We start from the raw sequence: 20,821 nt of genomic DNA, 5'->3' as shown, positions 1-20,821 counted from the left end.
AGGAAAAAAGATGTATATATGTGTATATATATACTGTAAGTACAGGGAGAGGAAATCCTGGGGCAAAATACCTCTAAAAACCTAAATCAGTCAAAGATAGAAATAAAGTTTAAAACCCATTTATTGCTTACAAACTGCAGTCCACTGCCATCTCCCTGGCTCCGGAAGGAAGCAAGCAAACAAGCTCCTCCCCTTAACCTCTCAGGTTTAGACATGCCCTCGGTTGCCCAGGTAATTACCCATTGACATGGAGATGAACTTCTCTTCATCCCTGAGGATATGCAGATGCACCAAAGCCAGGAGAGACACTCTGAAAATGTTACAATTTTACCCACAGGCCACCCCTCCAGAAATTTTGCCTTGCAGTCTACCCGTTCCCCTTCTCCCACAATGGTCCCTGGGCGAGAAAACTGGAGCATTGTGAACAGACTAATGACATAACAATAGCAACAGCAATAAAATCAAGACAATCCTCAAGCCAGAGGATTCAGCTAGGTTCAAAATCTTATGCAGATTAAGTCCATAGCTCGTCCATTCCATAGGGAGGCAGTAGCTGAGGGTTCAGAGCAATCATCATGTGGCAGCTGCAGCCAGGGGGTGGCATTCAGGCCACAAGGGCTGTAGAAAAAAATAAGCTTAAAGGTGATAAGATACATGTTTTAGTGACAGTGGCATAGGCAAATCTTGTCCATCAGGTAGGATGCATGCAAGAGAGTGGTCCTGTGATAGGACAGTGGCAGGAATGGGATCTCATCCTGGTCTAGTATACCAGACTTTCACCCCCCTCCCTGTGGGAGTTACAGATAGGTCAATATATAGGGCTATGGGAGGTACATGCACTGGCCATAAAAATAAAACTTCCCTACAGGATGCTTTTACCTCCTGGACATTTTGGGTACACTACAGTGACTGTTGGGAACTATTCAGCTATTATTCCAGGAATATGCAGGAAGCCAGCTTCCAGGCCTTTCCCCCAAGGTGCCAGAGGGGAACAGAAGTCAACAGAACCTGGAAGGAGTGCCTTGTGTGCTCTAAGAGGGACTTACACCGAATCCCAGAGCAACATGGGACAATAGTAAGGGGCTAATACTCCTTTTCTAGTGGCAAATAGACTATATTGGGCCTCTCCTCATATCAGAAGGATATCAGTATGCCATGACTTGTGTGGACATGGCTACTGGACTATTGGTTGCTTTTCCTGCATGTCGTGCAGATCAGCAAACTACCAAGAGGGGCCTGGGGCATTTCTTTGTAGCCTATGGCCAGCTGCAGGTGATTCCAGGTGATCAAGGGACCCACTTTACTGGACATGATTTACAAGAATGGATGCCTGTGTCGAAATGTCCAGGGCCAGGTGCATTCAATAGTGTCTCTGGGGCTTAATGCAGTAGGGGCTGGCAGGGAGAGGCAGCAAGGTGTGTGAGCACATCCACAGGGCTCTGAGCTCCTTTATGTAGCTTTTCATTCAAACGCTGCAGCAGTGTCCATAGGCAAACTGACCAGCCCTGTAGACTATTGGTGTGCAACCTCAGGCCAGATTTCAACAAACTGTTGTACCTCTCTATCATGCCTGCCCCAGTAGGATTATATGGTACATGAAATTTCCACTTTATTCCTAATTGCTGCACCCATTCTTGTAACACATGTCCAGTAAAGTGGGTGCCTTGATCGCTTTCAATCACCTGCGGCTGGCCATAGGCTGCAAAGAGATGCCCCAGGCCCCTCTTGGTGGTTTGCTGATCTGCACGACATGCAGGAAAAGCAACCAGTAGTCCAGTAGCCATGTCCACACAGGTCATGGCATACCGATATCCTGTTATGGGCAGAGGCCCAGTATAGTCTGCCACCTGACAAGGGGTATTGGCTCCCTTACTATTGTCCCATGTTGCTGTGGGACTCCATGTAAGTCCCTCTTAGAGCACACAAGGCACTCCTTCTGGGCTCTGTTGACTTCTTCAAAGGTCAATGGCAAGCCCCACCTACAGGCTACAGCCCACATTCTTTTCCCCTGTGTGCAACAAATGCTGGTATAGCCATTGGGCCACATCAGAGGCAGGCTTTCCTTCCAGCCAGTACACCTGGGCCAGTGTGTCTGCTTCATCATTCCCTGGGGACGCCAAACGCAAATGACCAGTCACATGATATATAGTAACTGTCTTAGTCTGACCAGAGGCCCACAGGTCTTGCCACAACTCTTGCCCACAGAGGGGCCCATGCCAACCATCCAGTTGGTGTGATACCATGTTGGTAGCCATAGGGTCAAGCCCCAATAGACTGCCCAGCTGTCAGTGCAGGCAACTATGGCAGGAGGCTCCTGGGTGATCATGGGCCATACTGCCCACAGCTCAGCTCACTGACTGCTCTTCTCTCCATCCTCCATCCATATTTTCTCAATCTTAAGATGGAAAGCCACAGACCTCCACTTTGGGGGCTTCCCACGACTGGAGCCATCAGTGTACCAAGTATCTTTGGGTATAGGGGCCTTTCCCTCCTGAAAGGAGTCTTGGCTACCAACGGCTCAAAAGCAGGTTCTTCCTGCTTTCCCCTGGTGTCGGTCACTGGCCCCAGTAAGCACTGGAGTTCTCCACTTAAGGGGCTAGTAGAGAGGGCATGTGCTGCTGCAAATATGCGTCCTATTTGGCCAGTGTAGGTGTCTCTGCCACACCACTCCAGGGACTTTGGGTCCAGTCTTGCACCCACCCTGCGATGGGATAGGTGGTTATTACCTTGGTCGTAGCTGATCTGGCGATAGGCTCCATAGCCAGCAAGGTGTGGTAAACAGAAGCCAGTTGCTTCTCTATGATGGTGTATCAGACCTCTGCTCCTTTACATAGTTGTGACCAGAATCCAATGGGTTGGCATGTCCACTAAAGCTGCTGCCAGAGACCCCATCCATAACCACCTTCAGTTACATGAACATCTAGTTCACAGGGTCTTGATGAGTCCATTACATTCAAGGCCTGTTTGGCCTTGACTGCCCTCTTGGCAGCAGTAAAAGCAGCTGCACATGTCTTATCCCAGTCCCACCTGATGCCCTTTCATACCAACCAGTATAAGAGCTTCAGAATTTGTGCCAAGTGTGGGATAAACACTCTCCAGTAGCCCAAACGACCCCCAAACTCTTGTAATACTGCCAGAGTGGTAAGGGTGGGAAAAGCTTCAGCAACAACTTTAGTTTTACCTGACCAGACAACCCCCAAGAATTTCACAGACAAACCAGGTCCCTGAACCTTGGTGCTGTTCACAGCCCATCCTTTTTCCTGTAGATGTTGCAGCAGTCTAGGAACTGCCCCTTCTAAATCTGAAAGATAATTAGATGTGAGCATAATGTCATCAATGTAGTGATACAACTGCACTGCTTGCAGTTTCTTCCATGTGGCCAAGTCCTGGGCTATAAGTCCATGACAGATGGTGGGATTGTGGAGATATCCCAGGCAGCTGTCAGCCATCCTTCCACACTTCCCTGTGGAAGGACAGTGACTGTCCACTGCCGGCCTTCCCACGTGAAGGCAACAGTTCCTGGCTTTCCTGTGCTATGTCAATAGAGAAGAAAGCATTAGCAAAGTCTACTACATAATGATACGTTCCCAGTTCATGGCTGAGGGTGTCCAGAATGTCTTCTATAGAGGGGACAGCAGCATGCAAAGGGAGTATGACTTTATTCAATTCCCTGTAGTCTACAGTCATACGCCAGGAACTGTCTGGCTTTCTCGCTGACCACACTGGGGAATTAAAAGGACTATGAGTGGGCTTTATGATGGCCGCCCTCTCCAACTCCTGTATAGTTTCTCCAATTTTCTTGTGCCCCCCAGGCAATTTATACTGCTTAATATTTGTCACCTGCTGGGGTACAGGCAGAGCTACAGGTGGTTGCTTAGCATGTCCCTTCAGAACTACCTTTACAACACGTACCCTCAGTCTGAACTCACCTGCAGTGTTCTGTAACCACAGGCCCTGCAGGATATCTACCCCCAAAATATATTCAGGGTTGGGAGAAATGTACATGGTATACCCCTTTGAGGGTAAACGCCCTATCCCCAATGGGATTTGGGCTTTCTTCACTCTAATTGCTTTACCCCCATAGCCATCTATCACAGCAGGGGTCCTGGGAAAATGGTCAGGGTTGCCATGAATCAGAGAACACTGAGCTCCTGTGTCCACCAGCGCCAGGACATGTCGTACATTCACAGGGGACCAATGAATTGCTTAATCTACATGTGGCCTCTGATCCCCACCATGTCCCCCAAGGAAGGGACTTTGACCCCGCCTCCCCCTCAGTTGAATCATGATGCCCAATCTTCCTGTGGGGGTGAGGGCTCAGGCAAAACCTGAGTACTATCTCCCATGAAGTTTTGCCGGGACACAAGTTGGGCATGAGGCCTTGACTCTGGTTTCCATGTCCTGGACCTCAGTGGCTGGAACTGCTGCTCTGGCTTTAATTGGTGCCACAATTCTAACAATATTCTATTGGGCTGCCCATTGAGTTTTTCTTTCACTACCCCGGCCTTTATCAAATCAACCCACATCTGGGTCCTTGAGACCTTCACGGGGCCTTTTGCACCTCTCCTTTCACAGTCGTGGCCTGTACTTCCCTCCATGCCCTTATTGTTTCAACCTTCCCCAGATCTGCCAAAGTATGAGTAGCCTCCCTTATGGGTTGCCCTAGGTGGGAGGCAAGAGTATTTACTAGGGACCCTAAGAGAGATGTGGGAGCTGTGTGCAGCACCAGGCTTCTCATTCCTGTAGTGAACATCTCCTCATCAGGGCCCTGGGCGTCCATATTATAGATGATACTTTTCATACCCAATTCCCGCAGTACCTGTTGGAGCTCTGCATGTTTTCCAACTACTGGGAAAATATGGTAAATCACCCTGATTAGGCCAAACTATCCTGATGGCAGCTGTCAGCCATTCCAGGAGTGTCTGATTTCCTGAGGCATGACTGGCATTTTGCAACCAAGGCCTGAGGGAAGGGTGAGTCATCAGGGAAACCATTCTACTCATCTCAGTAAGGACATAGACATAACAATGTTCTCCACCCCCACATGCCAGAGAGGTAAAAGCCTTGTAGTCAGAGATTCTGATGGCTTCTGCCTATACTGAACGCTCATGTCCACCAGCTCATCCTGGGTATAGGGCGGAGCATGGAGTGCTCCACAACCTGGGGAGGGGGCTGCCCCTCCCCTTGAGGAACCCATGGTTGTTTCGTTTTTATTTCCTTAATTACAGCTGGGCAGACCTTTAAAACAGGAGAAGGTGGTACCTCTGGCGGTGGCCCCGCCTCCTCCTCTTCTTCCTTGGGCTCCTCCACCAATTGCTCCTTCTCCACCATTTCTGGGGCTGAAGGCACTACTCTTCCCTTCCCTTCCCCAATGGCCTCCTGCAATGTGGCTTTTCCTCCTGCCTCCCCCCTGGCCACTAAGGAGTCTCCTAGGACCGTGACCTGTCTTTTCAGTAACTGTCTCCTCTAATAGCATCCCATAGGTTATCACCCAGCTCCTCCAAGCAATGCTGAAGTGTGTCTCTCTCCCGCCTAAGTCCCTCTCTCTCCTGTATAACATTTTCCACTATCTTGATGAAAAGGGAACCTACAGTGCCAGCTGCTACATGTTCCCTAAGGTCTCCAAGCAGTCTTCCAACTCAAGGAGGGCTAAATCTGCAGCTTCCAGTGTTTCCACCCTTCCCCCATTCTGGGGAAGGCCCCACCCCTCTAGGAGGTACTTTACTAGGGGTTCCCAAATTGGAAGCCCCACAGCTGGGGGGATAATAAAAGGTGAAATGGCACCATCTGCTGCTGTGTCTACTGGGGCCTCCTCACCATCCACAGAGCAGCCCCCTCAAAGCTTGTACCCATTATGACAGATTTCAGGGTGGTCAGAGGAATCCTGCCGACTGTGCCAGATGTAAGTCTGAGGAGAGGAAATCCCGGGGCAAAATACCTCTGAAAACCGAAATCAGTCAAAGGGAGAAATAAAGTTAAAAACCTGTTTATTGCTTACAAACTGCAGTCCATTGCCATCTCTCTCCCCTGCTTGGAAGAAGCAAGCAAGCAAAGCCAGCCCCTCCCCTTAACCTCTCAGGTTCAGACATGCCCTCGGTTGCCCAGGTAATTGCCCATTGACATGGAGATGAACTTCTCTCCGCCCCTAAGGATATGCAGATGCCCCAAAGCCAGGCGAGATATTCTGGAAATGTTACAGTTTTACCCACACCTCCCCTCCCCATTACACACAGCCGGAGAGTTTACCCAGGATCTGCCTCCTTTTGTTGACCGAGGCCTCTTTTACCCCATTCCTCAGACATAATACTTGGACCCCCACATGATGAAGTTGTCAACAGAGAATGTGGGGCTGATTCTGGAGGGAAAAGAGGGAGCTCTACAGTATTGCCCAGTTGGGACTAAGAAAGCCATTACATGGAGAAAAAGCTCCATGAAGGGTTACTCTTAAGACTACATAACTCAATTTATGTTCAACTGAGTGTTCTTCCAATGGAGAAATGGGTTGCAAGCTGATTTTTGGAAGGATTTGTTAAAGCACAGCCTTCTGGTCAATTAGTGCTACCAGTCCAAAGCCCACCAAACAGGTGGAAGCATGGCTGTTGTGCAGTGGGGAAGGGCTGCCTTCTTGACTGCCCTCTGCTACAAGTAAGCGGCTCCTTTCTCTTAAATGCTTCCTGTTCAAAAATGAGTTCAGCTCAAGACAGACCATTTACGTTTGGGATGAAAAGGCAGCAGACTGTGAAGGAGGAGGGAGAGCTTATAAAGTAGAAGAAGAAAGGGTAAAAGGCAGAAGGCCTCAGAGTGCTGAGGGTCATGCATGGCCAGGGGTATTGTTGGCTTCTTAGTGCTGAGCCTCTAGGGTTTGAAGTCATTTCCTGCTGTGAAGAGAGATGTTATAAACATTTAATGCTGAGTGACACTTGCATTGACACAGCCTTTCTGCCTAGATTCAAGAAAAGCCAAGCAAGATCAGGGTATGTTTTATCCAGGTTCAGCACTGGCAGGTTTAAGATACTGCTTGCTTTCATCTTTTGGTGTGCTCCCCTGTGCTGCAGAGAGAAAACAGGCTTGCATGGTAATTCATGCCTTGGCTTTCCCTGAGGTACGAGAATGTGCAGATTTCCCACCTCACCAGGAAATGCTGCCCAGAACTGAGAAGGTGGCAGCAGTATGACAGCCTGTGTTTCAGAGCTGCAGGCGAATTCTGCAGACATGTGGCTGTGCCTTGAGGGATCTGGCCCTGCTTTTTCTCACTTGCCTGAGTGGCCACTGAGATCCAGCTGCCATTGTGACCCGACCCTTTTATTCTGGAATCCCGAGGAAATAGGCCTTGTCCTAGTACCCCATCCTTCAGCTCCAACCTGATGAATCTGTCACCTCACTCACTACATCAATTTGGTATTTCCTGCTGAGGTTTCTTTTCTCTCCCGTTCACTCTCTAGGAATTACTGAAATTCTCACTAGAATTAGCTATTTCTTTATATTTGCAGCTCAACCCTCCAAAGAAATTCGTCTTTTCCAGCTAAAATAGGAAATGTCTGTAAAGCCTAGTTGTTAATGGCACAGTGTTGCTGGTGGCATAATAGAATCATCTGGGTAGCTTGAAAAAGTCTTGGCTCTTCCCCTATTCAATTTAGTGGGTTTAAGATGGGACTTAGACTTGGCAGTTTTAAAAAATGTTCCAGTGGTTCAAAAGTGAGCTCAAGCAAAGAACCACTCATTTATGGGGATTGTAATAGGTACTTGATGACGAAGTTATTTTTTTCCCTAATACTTTCCCAATTACTGAAAATAACAATACATTTGGTATAGAAAAACTGGAAAATATAGGAGGGTATAACGTATCAGAAAAAAAACCCAACATCCATAATTATACCATGCAGAAGTAACTACTGGCAGCATTATTATCTTTTTTCTCTGTTTTGACTAAACTTTGACTAAAATAACTTTACTGCTTTTCAGCCGGTGTTACTGGCCTAGAATGGGGTTATTTAGGTATCAGTAAGTACTGACCACGTACAGGACTGTAGGGGACTGAAGAGCACACCTTGGGGATCAGGTGAGGAGACCCCATCTTTAAGGTTTCTGAGCAGGTAACCCATGCAACTCTCCTTGGCCTCTATTACAACAATCACAGAGAGCTGCTTGCATAGTTTAGTTCAAATGCTAGTCTTTTTTATTGGCTTTATATTTTGAGTGAGATCATGTAAATTTAGGGGAATAAATGCAAATAGAATCAATTCAATAATTTTTGACATTTTATATGCAAAAACTTAAAATTCCTGTGATATTTCTTGAAGATTGGATTCCAGGTATTCATATTGCATTACTGCCCATCCTGCTAGGAGGGTCATGATACTTCTGTTATTGGGAATATTGCCTGTGGTGTATTTTGCAGTTAACTTTTGTTAATGATTTTACTCTGAGAAAGCACCTTATCAACATGATTTATTAATATTTAAATTTAATTATAACATAGTGTGTGAAAATTCAGTTGCACTTTTTATGGACAGTTATCGTATGTAAATCTGTCAGCTGCAACTAGTGATCACAGTCTCACCAGCCTCCTAGCAGCTCTGACATTTTCTCAAAGTTTGTGGACTGCATTTGGGGCCACTACTGTGCAGGAGTCTAACGTCACAGGTTTTTATTATCCCTTCCTGAGAACCAGGATCCTGTGCCCAAGGCTATTCTGAGAAAAATCAAATATGCCGGTGGGTGAGTGCCCAGAGCAGGGCGAACACTGGGATGTCTCCTGATCCTAGGTGGGGGGCAATGGCGCTTCCTCACCTGGCTGAAGGCAAGGCTCCGTCTAGATTTCTCAATTAATATTTCTCTCTTGAAAGTTGGTCTTTTGTTATGTAGACCTGCTGAAATGTTGGAAAGCAGTAGTGAAAAAAGCACAGGGTTTTAAGTCTTCAGAAACTGTCCCTGGCATAATTATTTTGTTTTTCTTTCTCTCCCTCTCCTAATTGTTTTCACCCTGGCACTCAATTTCTTTTCTTTTCTTTTTTTCAATATTTTTTTTCCTTTTTCTATGCTTCCCCTTTCCCCCACTTTACGCTCCTTCAGGTTAGGGCTCCAGGAATATAGTGGGCATAGTTTATCATGTTGGGGGCAGAGCCTACATAGCTAGAAGTAAAAATGGCAGGAGAGCTGTAATGGCAGTTCTTACCTTCCTGTGGCCCCAGGTGATTGCCTTGTGGGTAGTAATTGTGCTTTCAGAAAGTTTAGAAGATAAACAGTGGAAGCTTATTTAAATAGTTTTGGAAGGAACATTAATGGTGTTTGTAGGTCATGGTCCAGATGGAAGCTGGCACTTTTCTGAATCCACCCCTTTCATTTCACCCTTAAAGCATTTTCTTATTCTATTCTGTTAAGGGTTTGCAATCATTCCTTTCTGATCCCTAGTTTAATGTGTAATTACAGGTGCTTTCTACTTCCTTTTTCCTGTGATATTGATCATGAGTGTTGGTCAATTGCAAACACTCAGATCCGGATGTAAGCTGGAAAATCTAAGGGTTAGCAAATGATTCATCATTCATGCAGACTGGCACAGGATCAACCTGAATGAATTGCAGAAGAGAAGTGTGGTGTAGGAGCAGGGCCTTCACTCAGGAGGAAGTACGAGTTAGAATAAAATCAGTAGGATAAGGGCTCATTGTTAACCTCAGACGGCATCTGAAATTTTGCAGATACAGCTGTGTTCAGATGGCCTCTCTTCAACTCCGTTTCATGGCTTTGGGCATAAAAACACTGCCCACCTCACAGGGTAAGGGTTGGATGAGATAATGCATGTTAAGGACACAGTGTCTGGTATGTCGTAGATAAGCATTAATTTTTTACTATTAACCATTCTGATCATTACTTTGCCCCAGAATTATTTTTCTAAAGATATGCTGTAATTTTGACAGAAATACTCCACCAACTCTTCTTTTCCTGTCCAAATAAATGTGTTTTTATGAAGGTACTTGATGCTGGTCAGCAAATGCTGCACTGCTGATTTTTTTTTATCAGCAATCATTCTGAGACAATACCAAACTTGTGTACAAAATATTTCTGACTACTGACCCCTTTTGCTCCTGTAACTATAAATTTACATGTAAGTTAGTTGAACTTACTTGGTAGACTTAAAAAAAAATAAATGTATTCTTCCTGTAAGAATGGATTATTGAAATCTTTTAATCAAGAAGCAATTGGTTGCAAATTGAAAATAGTTTCCAACTTTTTGGTATATTGCCAGGTTTTCCAACATCACACCCCAACTGAAAACACCCTGTGATCTGAGTCTAATGCCCAGAGGTTACTCTATGGTATGGTTGGTTATCTGCTTCAGAGATCCTTGCACTGAAAGCTGAATGAGGATGAAGTGCACTAATCCAGCATCTGTGTTGATAGGGACAGTTTCTAGGGTCCACAGAGGGCTGTCAGGAAAGCTACGCTTCTCATTACTCTGCAACCTTAGTTTAACAGCGGAGTGTCTATAGTTACTGCATCTATTTTCTTCTCTCTTAAGTACTGTCCAACTCACTGTGTTCCGTTACTTTCCTATCACACCCTAAAGCTTGGTTATCTAAGATCATAAAAGACCTTTCATGGCCAAACCAGTGTATCTTTTGGTCCTTGTTTTCTTGGCAGCTGCTGTCACTGACCTTCTGCCCTCCACTGGTTTTCTGTCCACCTCGCCATCAGTGCTGCCACCACATCCTTAAGATGCACCCTCCTCCTCCTCCTCCTCCTCCCCGTCCCCCTCTCCATCCCCCTCCTCCTTTCCTGCCTTTAAAGGTTGGTGCATCTGAAGACCCCATTCCTGGCTGTCTTTTCTGCTCTACCCACTTTTTGTGCAGCTGTGTGGCAGCTACTCTTCTTCCATGAGTCCAGAAGAACTGTCTCCAGCTCACATTTGTTTCCTTAGTTCCAGACTCTTAACCAAATGCTTCCACATTTCCAAGTATGTATTTCCTAGGCATTTCCTGCTCCACGTGTTAAAGGTGAATTCATTCTCTCACTTCCTCCTGTTCTTTTCTCTATTCCTATCCTAATTCAAAGTAGCTCCACAATGCAGTCGGGGGCCAAATCAGAAATTCTCTTCCTTCACCCCTGCTGTCTTGACTGGCACATCCTGTTGATTTTACCGCACTAACATAGCTTTCAGAGCTGTTTCCTGTGGTCTTCTTACTGCCTGCATAGGTCACTTGTCTTCCCTGGGCCAGTACAGCCATCTTCTATCTGGGTTTCAGCTTCTAGTCCCTCCCTTTCCCATTCATTTGCTGCCAGTGAATTCTAGCTGAAATGACCATCTGATTGTGTCACTCCTTAGCTTAAAACCTTCAGTGTCTCTCTCTGGCCCCAAGGGGAAGTATGAACTCCCAGTGTGCAGACCCTTGGTGACCACCACTTTCTTGCCTTTTTGGCAATGCCCTTCTACTCTTTGCGTGCATCTCAATTGCAGCCATTTTGCATGCTGACATATGGGAACTCTCCATATCTGTATTTGTCAGAGTCTCCAGAGAAACAGAACCATCTGGCTGGATAGATAGACAGACAGATAGATAGATGGATGGATGGATGGATGGATGGATGGATGGATGGATGGATGGATGGATAGATAGATAGATAGATAGATAGATAGATAGATAGATAGATAGATAGATGGATAGATGGATGGATGGATGGATGGATGGATGGATGGATGGATGGATGGATGGATGGATAGATAGATAGATAGATAGATAGATAGATAGATGGATAGATGGATAGATGGATGGATGGATGGATGGATGGATGGATGGATGGATGGATGGATGGATGGATGGATAGATAGATAGATAGATAGATAGATAGATAGATAGATAGATAGATAGATAGATAGATAAGATAGATAGATGGATAGATGGATGGATGGATGGATGGATGGATGGATGGATGGATGGATGGATGGATGGATAGATAGATAGATAGATAGATAGATAGATAGATAGATAGATAGATGGATAGATGGATAGATGGATGGATGGATGGATGGATGGATGGATGGATGGATGGATGGATGGATGGATGGATGGATAGATAGATAGATAGATAGATAGATAGATAGATAGATAGATAGATAGATAGATAGATAGATAGATAAGATAGATAGATAGATAGATAGATAGATAGATAGATAGATAGATAGATAGATAAACTTATTTTAAGGAATTGTCTTGCTCTGTGATTGTGAGGTTGGATAAATCCAAAATCTTCAGGGCAAGCCGGCAGGCTGGAGATGCAGGGAAGAGTCTGAAAGCATTGGGGGCAGAATCCCCTCTTCCTCAGGGTAAGTAAGGCCTTTGAGTGGATGGAGCGCATCCACATTATGGAGAGTAATTTGCTTTCCTAAAGTCTACCGATTTGAGTGTTGATCACATTTTTAAAAAACAGCTTTATGACAATTTGTAGACTGGTCTTCAATCAAGTATCTGGATACCATAGCCTAGCTAAGCTGACACCTAAAATTAACCATCACAGTATCTTTCCCATCTCTTCACATGTTTATCTCTGTCTAAATTGCCCCCACACTCACACTGTCATGCCCACTGACCACTTGGAACACTGCTAGTATTCATGTACTCAACTCAGCCTGCCCTGCCCTTCCCATGCAGCACAGCATTTCCTCTTTTTGTTCCTGATTGGCTGGTGATGGTTTCTTCTACAGCATTACTCCCTTGCTGTGTGTCTTCATTACTTGCTTGTCTTCTCTAACAGAATAAAAATGCTGCAAGGGCTAAGCTTCTGTCCTATTCACTGTCTCCACCACTTAAACTCATGATGTGTGCCTAGTAATTGTATAGTGTGTTACTGAATGAGTGAGTTTGGGCCAAAGGATCTGAGACAGCAGTGATACTAAAGCAGTTTTGAGGAGGAAATTGAGGAGGAAGGTAGGGGTTTTGGAACTGCCTTGAATTTGAGGAATCACCAGTCACAGTCCTGGGGTGAGATCCATGACCCACAGGGGAGCACTGATAGGTGCCAAAAGAAATAAAATGATAGATGCTGAAAGAAATAAAAAAGCTCCTCAGAGTGAGCCTCTGAGGAGCTCCAAAATTCAACACCAGAGCATCCTTCCAGTGAGCACTGGTCTGATGATTTCCTGAGAATTTGTAGCTCTGATGCCATGACGCTGACAGCACTCAGTTACCAAACTTCAGCGTATTAGATGTTTCTTGTTAATCAACTCTAGGCAAGTGAGCCCTGCCCGAAACTTTCTTTTGTTTTTCATCATGTTGGAGAATAGTGCAGGTAGAATTGCTGTACACCTTTTGTTTGTTACTTAAGAAAGCCTATACCTTATAGCCTTTCAATTTTCATCTTATCTTTTTTTCTTCTTCTTCATGACCTGGCTGTATCTTAAAGAGCAGCATCAAGTTTCTTGCCCTCTTAGCAGTGGCTATTGATTTGGTTTCTTTCTTTCTCTTGTACAGAATGACACCTTATGACAGTAATCTTTTGTTTTGATTTTGTTTGGGATTACTATAATGTTGAATAACAATTTCTAATTCTTTTACTCATACTGTAAAATTCACTAAGGTAACTTTCTTAAACTATGTTTTAGATGACACTATTTTTAATAATATTTTATTTAAGGGAGCCTGATGAATACAACAATATAAAATGCATTTGAAGTCTAATGGTTTGGTAAATTGTGATGTTAAAGGTGAGAATCAACTCTGCATAAAGCAGGGAGGTTAACTATATGCCACAATTCTTTTTTCTTTAATTAAGGTATCATTGATATACAATCTTATGAAAGTTTCACAAGAGCACATAGTGGTTTCAACATTCACCCATATTATCAAGTCCCCCTGCCAACCCCATTGCAGCCACTGTCTGTCAGCATAGTAAGATGCTGTAGAGTCATTACTTGTCATCTCTGTGCTGTACTGCCTTCCCCATGACCTACCTTTATTGTGTGTATTAATTATAATGCCGCTTAATCCTCTCTCCCTCCCTCCCCATTCACCCTCACAAGCCCCTTCCCTTTGGTAACCTCTAGTCCCTTCTTGGAGTCTGTGAGTCTGCTGCTCTTTTGTTCCTTTTTGCTTTGTTCTTATACTGCACAAATGAGTAATATCATTTGGTACTTGTCTTTCTCTGCCGGGTTAATTTCACTGAGCATAATACCCTCTAGCTCCATCCATGTTGTTGCAAATGGTAGGATTTGTTTCCTTGTTATGGCTGAATAATATTCCACTGTGTATATGTACCAGATCTTTATCCATTTGTCTACTGATGGACACTTAGGTTGTTTCCATATTTTGGCTATTGTATATAGTGCTGTGATAAACATAGGGGTGCATATGTTTTTTTGACTCAGAGATCTTGTTTTCTTTGGATAGATTCATAGGAGTGGAATTATTGGGTCAAATGATATTTCTAGTTTTAGTTTTAGAGGGACCTCCATATTGCTTTCCACAATGGTTGAACTAATTTACATTCCCACCAACAGTGTAGGAGGGTTGTCCCCTTTCTCCACATCCTTGCCGGCATTTGTTGTTGCTTGTCTGTTTGATGTTGGCTGTCCTAACTGGTATGAGGTGATATCTCATTGTGGTTTTAATTTGCATTTCCCTGATAATTGACAATGTGGAGCAGCTTTTCATGTGCCTGTTGGCCATCTGAATTCTTCTTTGGAGAAGTGTCTGTTTAGATCCTCTGCCCATTTTTTAATTGTGTTATTTGCTTTTGGGGTATTCAGGCATGTAAGTTCTTTACATATTTTGGATGTTAACCCTTTATTGGATATGCCATTTATGAATATATTCTCCATACTGTAGGATGCCTTTTTGTTCTGCTGATTGTGTCCTTTGCTGTACAGAAGCATTTTAGTTTGATGTAGTCCCATTTGTTAATTTTTCTTTGTTTCCCTTGCTTGAGGAGATGTGTTCAGGAAAGTGTTGCTCATGTTTATATTCAAGAGACTTTTGCCTATGTTTCTTCTATGAGTTTTATGGTTTCATGACTTACATTCAGGTCTTTGATCCATTTTGAGTTTCCTTTTGTGTATGGAATTACACAATAATCCAGTTTCATTCTCTTACATGTAGCTGTCCAGTTTTGCCAACACCAGTTGCTGAAGAGGCAGTCATTTTCCTGTTGTATGACTATAGCTCCTTTATCATATATGAATTAAACATATATGGTTGGGTTTATATCTGGGCTCTCTAGCTGTTCTACTGGTCTATTTTTCTGTTCTTGTGCTAGTACCAAATAGTCTTCATTACTGTGACTTTATAGTAGAGCTTGAAGTTGGGAAGTGTGATGCCCCCAGCTTTATTCTTCCTTCTCAGGATTTCTTCGGCTATTCATGGTCTTTTGTGGTTCCATATGAATTTTAGAAGTATTTGCTCTAGTTCATTGAAGAATGCCATTGCTATTTTGATAGGGATTGCATTGAGTCTATAGATTGCTTTAGGCAGGATGGCCATTTTGATAATATTAATTCTTCCTATTGATGAGCAAAAGATGTATTTCCATTTATTGGTGTCTTCTCTAATTTCTCTCAAGGGTGTCTTGTAGTTTTCAGTGTACAGGTCTTTCACCTCCTTGGTTAGATTTATTTCTAGGTATTTTATTCTTCTAGATGTAATCATAAATGAAATTGTTTTCTTGATCTCTCTTTCTGCTAGTTCATCATTAGTATATAGGATCGCCACAGATTTCTGTTTATTAATTTTGTATCCTGCAACTTTACTGAATTTAGTTATTAGTTGTGGTAGTTTTGGGTGGATTCCTTAGGTTTTTTATGTACAATATCATGCCATCTGCAAACAGTGACAGTTTAACTTCTTCTTACCAGTCTGGATGCCTTTTATTTCTTTTTGTTGTCTAATTGCCATGGCTAGGACCACCAGTACTATGTTGAATAAAAGTGGGTAGAGTGGGCATCTTTGTCTTGTTCCTGATCTTAGAGAAAAAGATTTCAGCTTTTTGCTGTTAAATATGATGTTGGCTGTGGGTTTGTCCTATACGGCCTTTATTATGTTAAGGTGCTTGCCCTCTATACCCATTTTGTTGAGAGTTTTTATCATGAATAGATGTAGAATTTTGTCAAATGCTTTTTCAGCATCTATTCAGATGATCCATGTGATTTTGTCCTTTTTGTTGATGTTGTGGATGATGTTAATGGATTTTCGAATACCATCCTTGTATCCCTGAGATGAATCCCACTTGATCATGGTGTATGATACTCTTGATGTATTTTTGAATTCAATTTGCTAATATTTTTTTTCTCTTGAAAATTTTATTAACATTTAATAAGCAGTAAATTATTCAACTTTTCAGCCTTTCTGAAATTTTAGTTTTAAAGATAAAATATATTTCAAAAGTCCTAAGGTAAACAATCAGACATGAAAAAACTTTTACAATGAACTTCTCTAGCAAGTCTCTTTAACACCTTTTTTTCTTGGGATGACAATAGTATTATGATGGTATTAAGTTCTCTTTTATAGTCAAATGAACTGTTTTCAATATTAATTGGTAAATCTTGATTTTTTCACTACTCTGCTAAAGCAAGATAAAACATGATGCTTTAAATTTTTTTTCAATTCCCTATCAACTATTTTTTAGTGAAAAACGACTTGGTACAAGTGTTCTTATGCTCAAGTTCTAAGAGTAACCTTTAATCCCAACTGAACTTGATATTCCAAGATTTAAAAAAATGTTTAATGATATTTACATAATAAATAAAATTTTAATCACTCAGTTCTTCCTCATCACTGAAATATGTGCTTTTCTTTATCCTCGGGCGTCTTGAATCATCTGATGTTGAGGGACCCCCTGGACTGGGTTTCCATTTTTTTTGTTCTTCTTCAATTTTGGCTTGCTGGAAAGCTATGGCCTGACTGAGGCTGTCAAGAGCAGGATCTTCCCCTTCTTCTTCACTTTCTTCTACTTCTTCAACTTCTGCTTGTCGTTCAGGAATTTTCTTCTTCTTCTTTTTCTCTTTCTTCTTTGGAGGCTCACGTTCTCCAAACATATTTTTAGGACAGGCATAACTTAAGTGACCACTTTCCCCGCATTCATAACACTTGGATTTGTCGAGGTAGCTGTAGCGCCGGATGAACTCGGCGGCTCTTCCGTTGTCAATGGCGATGCTCGCGCGGATCACTGCCGAATAGCTGTTTGTTGTTTATTGCCTTGGTACAGTTTTGTGCAGAGTCTTTATCCAAAAATAAAATAAATGCAACCCCTTTACTCTTCCTGGTATCTTTATTTTTCATTATAGTAACCTTTAGAACTTTGCCATACTTGGAAAATATCTGGTATAAGTCATTGTTGGTCAGAGAAAAGGGCAAGTTGGATAGATACACTGGGCTTTTACCTGGGGCCAATCCACCACTCATTTATGCAGGTGGGGCGGCCTGAGGGCGCAGCGTGAGCTGTCGGCTTGGGGGAGGCTCAATCCGGGCTACACCTCGTGCCCCACGGCAGCTTGGGCATCCCGAGGCCCAAGACGCCAGGGACCAGGAGACGCCGGGGACCAGGAGGAGCCGGCAGCTGCACCACTTCCTGCTAATATTTTTGTTCAGTATTTTTGCATCTATGTTCATCAGGGATATTGGTCTGCAATTTTCTTTTTTTGTGGTGTCTTTGATTTTGGTATTAGAGTGATACTGGCCTCATAGAATGAGTTTGGATATATTCCCTCCTCTTATACTCTTTGGAAAACTTTAAGGAGGATGGGTATTAGGTCTTCACTAAATATTTTATAAAATTCAACAGTGAAGTCATCTGGTCCAGGAGTTTTGTTCTTAGGTAATTCTTTTATTACAAATTCAATTTCATTGCTGGTATTTGGTCTATTCAGATTATCTGTTTCTTATTGGGTCAGTCTTAGAAAGTTGTGTTTCTCTAGAAAGTCGTCCAATTTTTCTAGTTTACAGAATTTGTTAGCATATAAATTTCATAGTATTCTCTAGTAATTCTTTGTATTATGTGTTGTCCATAATGACTTTTCTTTCTCATTTTTGATTCTTTTTATGTGTGTACACTCTCTTTTTTTCTTGCTAACTCAGGCTAGGGGTTTACCTATTTTGTTTACTTTATTGAAGAACCAGCTCCTGGTTTCATTGATTCTTTCTATTGTTTTCTTCTCTATTTTATTTATTTCTGCTCTGTTCTTTATTATGTCTCCCCTTCTACTAACTTCAGACTTCATTTGCTCTTCTTTTTTTATTTACATTAATTGTGAGTTTAGGCTGTTCATTTGGGATTGTTCTTCTTTCTTGAGGTATGCTTGTATTGCAATATACTTTCCTCTTAGAACTGCCTTCACTGCATCTCACAGGTTTTGGGATGTTGAGTTGTTATTTTCATTTGTCTCCATATATTACTTCACCTCTGTTTTTACTTCGTCATTCATCCATTGATTACTTAGGAGCATGGTGTTATGCCTCCATGTGTTGTGCATTTTTTTGTTTTCTTTGTATTGTGTTCTGAGAAGCTTGTTGGTAAAATTTCAGTCTTTTTGAATTTACTGAGGCTCTTTTCGTGGCATATGTGATCTATTCTGGAAAACGTTCCATGTACACTTGAGAAGAATGTGTACCTGCTGCTTTTGTTTTGTAGATGTCTGTTATGTCTATTTGTTCAAATTCATTGTTTGGTGCCTCTGTCTTCTTATGTTTTGTCTAGTTGATCTATCTTTTAGAGTGAGTGGTATCTTGAAGTCTCCTAAAATGAATGCATTGCATTCTACTTCCCCCTTTAATTCTGTTAGTATTTGTTTCACATATTTAGGAATTTCTATTTTGGGTACATAGATATTTATAATGGTTCTATCCTCTTGTTGGACTGAGCCCTTTATCATTATATAATGTCCTTCCTTGTCACTTGTTACTGTCTTTGTTTTGAAATCTATTTTTTCTTATGTAAGTACTGCAACTCCTGCTTTTTTCTCTTTATTATTTGCATGAAATATCTTTTTCTATCCCTTTACTTTTAGTCTGTGTGTGTCTTTGGGTTTGAAGTGAGTCTCTTGTAGGCAGCATATAGATGGGTCTTTTTTTTTATATACATTCTGTCACTCTCTGTGTTTTGATTGGTGCATTCAGTCCATTCACATATAGGGAGATTATCAACAGGTATGTACTTATTGACATTGCAGGCTTTAGATTTGTGGTTACCAAGGTTCAGGGGCAGCTTCCTTACTATCTAACAGTCTGACTTAATTCACTTATTATGCTATTTCTATGAGAATATAAATGTTCTTTTTTTCTCCTTTCTTACTCCCCTTCCATTCTTTATGTATTAGATGTCATATTCTGAACTTGTTCCATATCCCTTGACTAACTTTGTGAATAGTTGATTTAATTTTGCATTTGCTTAGTAATTAATTGGTCTTCTTCCTTTATTGTCATTTTGTTTTCTCTGTTGACAGCTGTTTAGCCTTAGTAGCACCTCCATCCAAAGCAGTCCTTTAAAATACACTGTAGAGACAGTTTGTGGGATGTACATTTCCTCCACTTTTGCTTATCTGGAAGTTGTTTAATCCCTGCTTCAAATTTAAATGATAATATTTCCATGTAGAGTATTCTTGATCGGAAGCCCTTCTGTTTCATTGCATTAAGTACATCATGCCACTCCCTTATGGCCTGTAAAGTTTCTGCTGAGAAGTCTGATGATAGCCTGATGGACTTTCCTTTATACATGATCTTTTTTCTCTCTCTGGGTGCTTTTAATACTCTCTCCTTGTTCTTAATCTTTGCTATTTTAATTATTATATGCCTTGTTGTTGTCTTCATAGGGTTCCTTGTATTGGGAGATCTCTGCACTTCCATTTCCTTTTCCAGACTGGGGTTTTCAGGAATTATTTTCTCAAGGAGACTTTCTTTCCCTTTTTCTCTCTCTTCTTCTTGTACCCCTATAATGCAAATAATGTTCCATTTGGACACATAGTTCTCTTACTGTTTGTTCATTTGTAGAGATCTTTTTTCTCTCTCTATGCCTCACCTTCTTTGTTTTCCTGTTCTCTAATTTGTTTCATTTACCATCTCCTTTACCTCATCTAATCTGCCTTTAAATCCCTCTATTGTATTTTTCATTTCAGATAATGTATTTTTCAAAGTTTCTGTCTCTTTCTTGAAGTCCTTTCTGAGATGTTGAATATTTTTCTGTGTCTCCATGATCATGTTTATGATTTTTATTTTGATATCTTTTTCAAGAATATTAGTGATTTCAGTTTCACTTAGCCTTCTTTCTGACATCTGCTGAATTTTTATTTGTATAAAAATTTTTTTGTTTCTTTTTTCTAGTGATTCCTATGAAATAATAACTTTGTGTACATGTCACCCTCTAGTGTCCAGAAACTCTACTCTGTGGAGCTGCGGAGCACTTGGAGCAAGAGGCAGGGTTCTCCAGCAAGTGGCACCAGCACCTGCTGGGGAGAAAGAGCTCCTTCCTGCTTTCCATCTGCCGTGTCTGCCCCCACTGCCAGGGCCAGTGTGCTGTGCGCACAGGGAGGAGCCTCTTCGTTATGCCTCTGTAGCTTCCCTAGCCGGAGTCACCCCTGGGCTGGCCTCGTGCAATGGTGGGGGCAACAGGTATGCAGACCAGGGTGGGGAGTATGGACCTGTAGGCTGTGTATGGCCGTGTCGGCCATTGAGGCTGTGTTGCCAGCCACGGGGTTGGAGCACCTGAAGCTTCTGGATGTCTCCAACCTGCTGGGCTGAGTGTGCTGGGACAATTTTGTCCACCTGTCCTTTCTCCTGAGCAGCAAGCTCTGCTGTAATCTTTGCCCCTTTAGAACGCCTCTCTTGCTTTTGGGAAGTCTTTCAAAATG

At 42.5% G+C, this 20,821-nt stretch overlaps 1 protein-coding gene and 1 pseudogene across 1 annotated transcript in view; one reads left to right on the top strand and one right to left on the bottom strand.

The window, feature by feature from the left end:
* The window catches only part of GMDS (GDP-mannose 4,6-dehydratase), a 703,979-nt gene that overhangs the window by 36,710 nt on the left and 646,448 nt on the right, over positions 1 to 20,821 (top strand). The gene's annotated exons all lie outside the window — the stretch shown is intronic.
* Positions 16,683 to 17,399, bottom strand: LOC108387736 (zinc finger CCHC-type and RNA-binding motif-containing protein 1 pseudogene; annotated as a pseudogene).

The sequence above is a fragment of the Manis javanica genome, chromosome 16 (assembly GCF_040802235.1).
Source record: "Manis javanica isolate MJ-LG chromosome 16, MJ_LKY, whole genome shotgun sequence".
NCBI lineage: Eukaryota > Metazoa > Chordata > Mammalia > Pholidota > Manidae > Manis > Manis javanica.
This window is presented reverse-complemented; position numbering and strand designations above follow the sequence as displayed.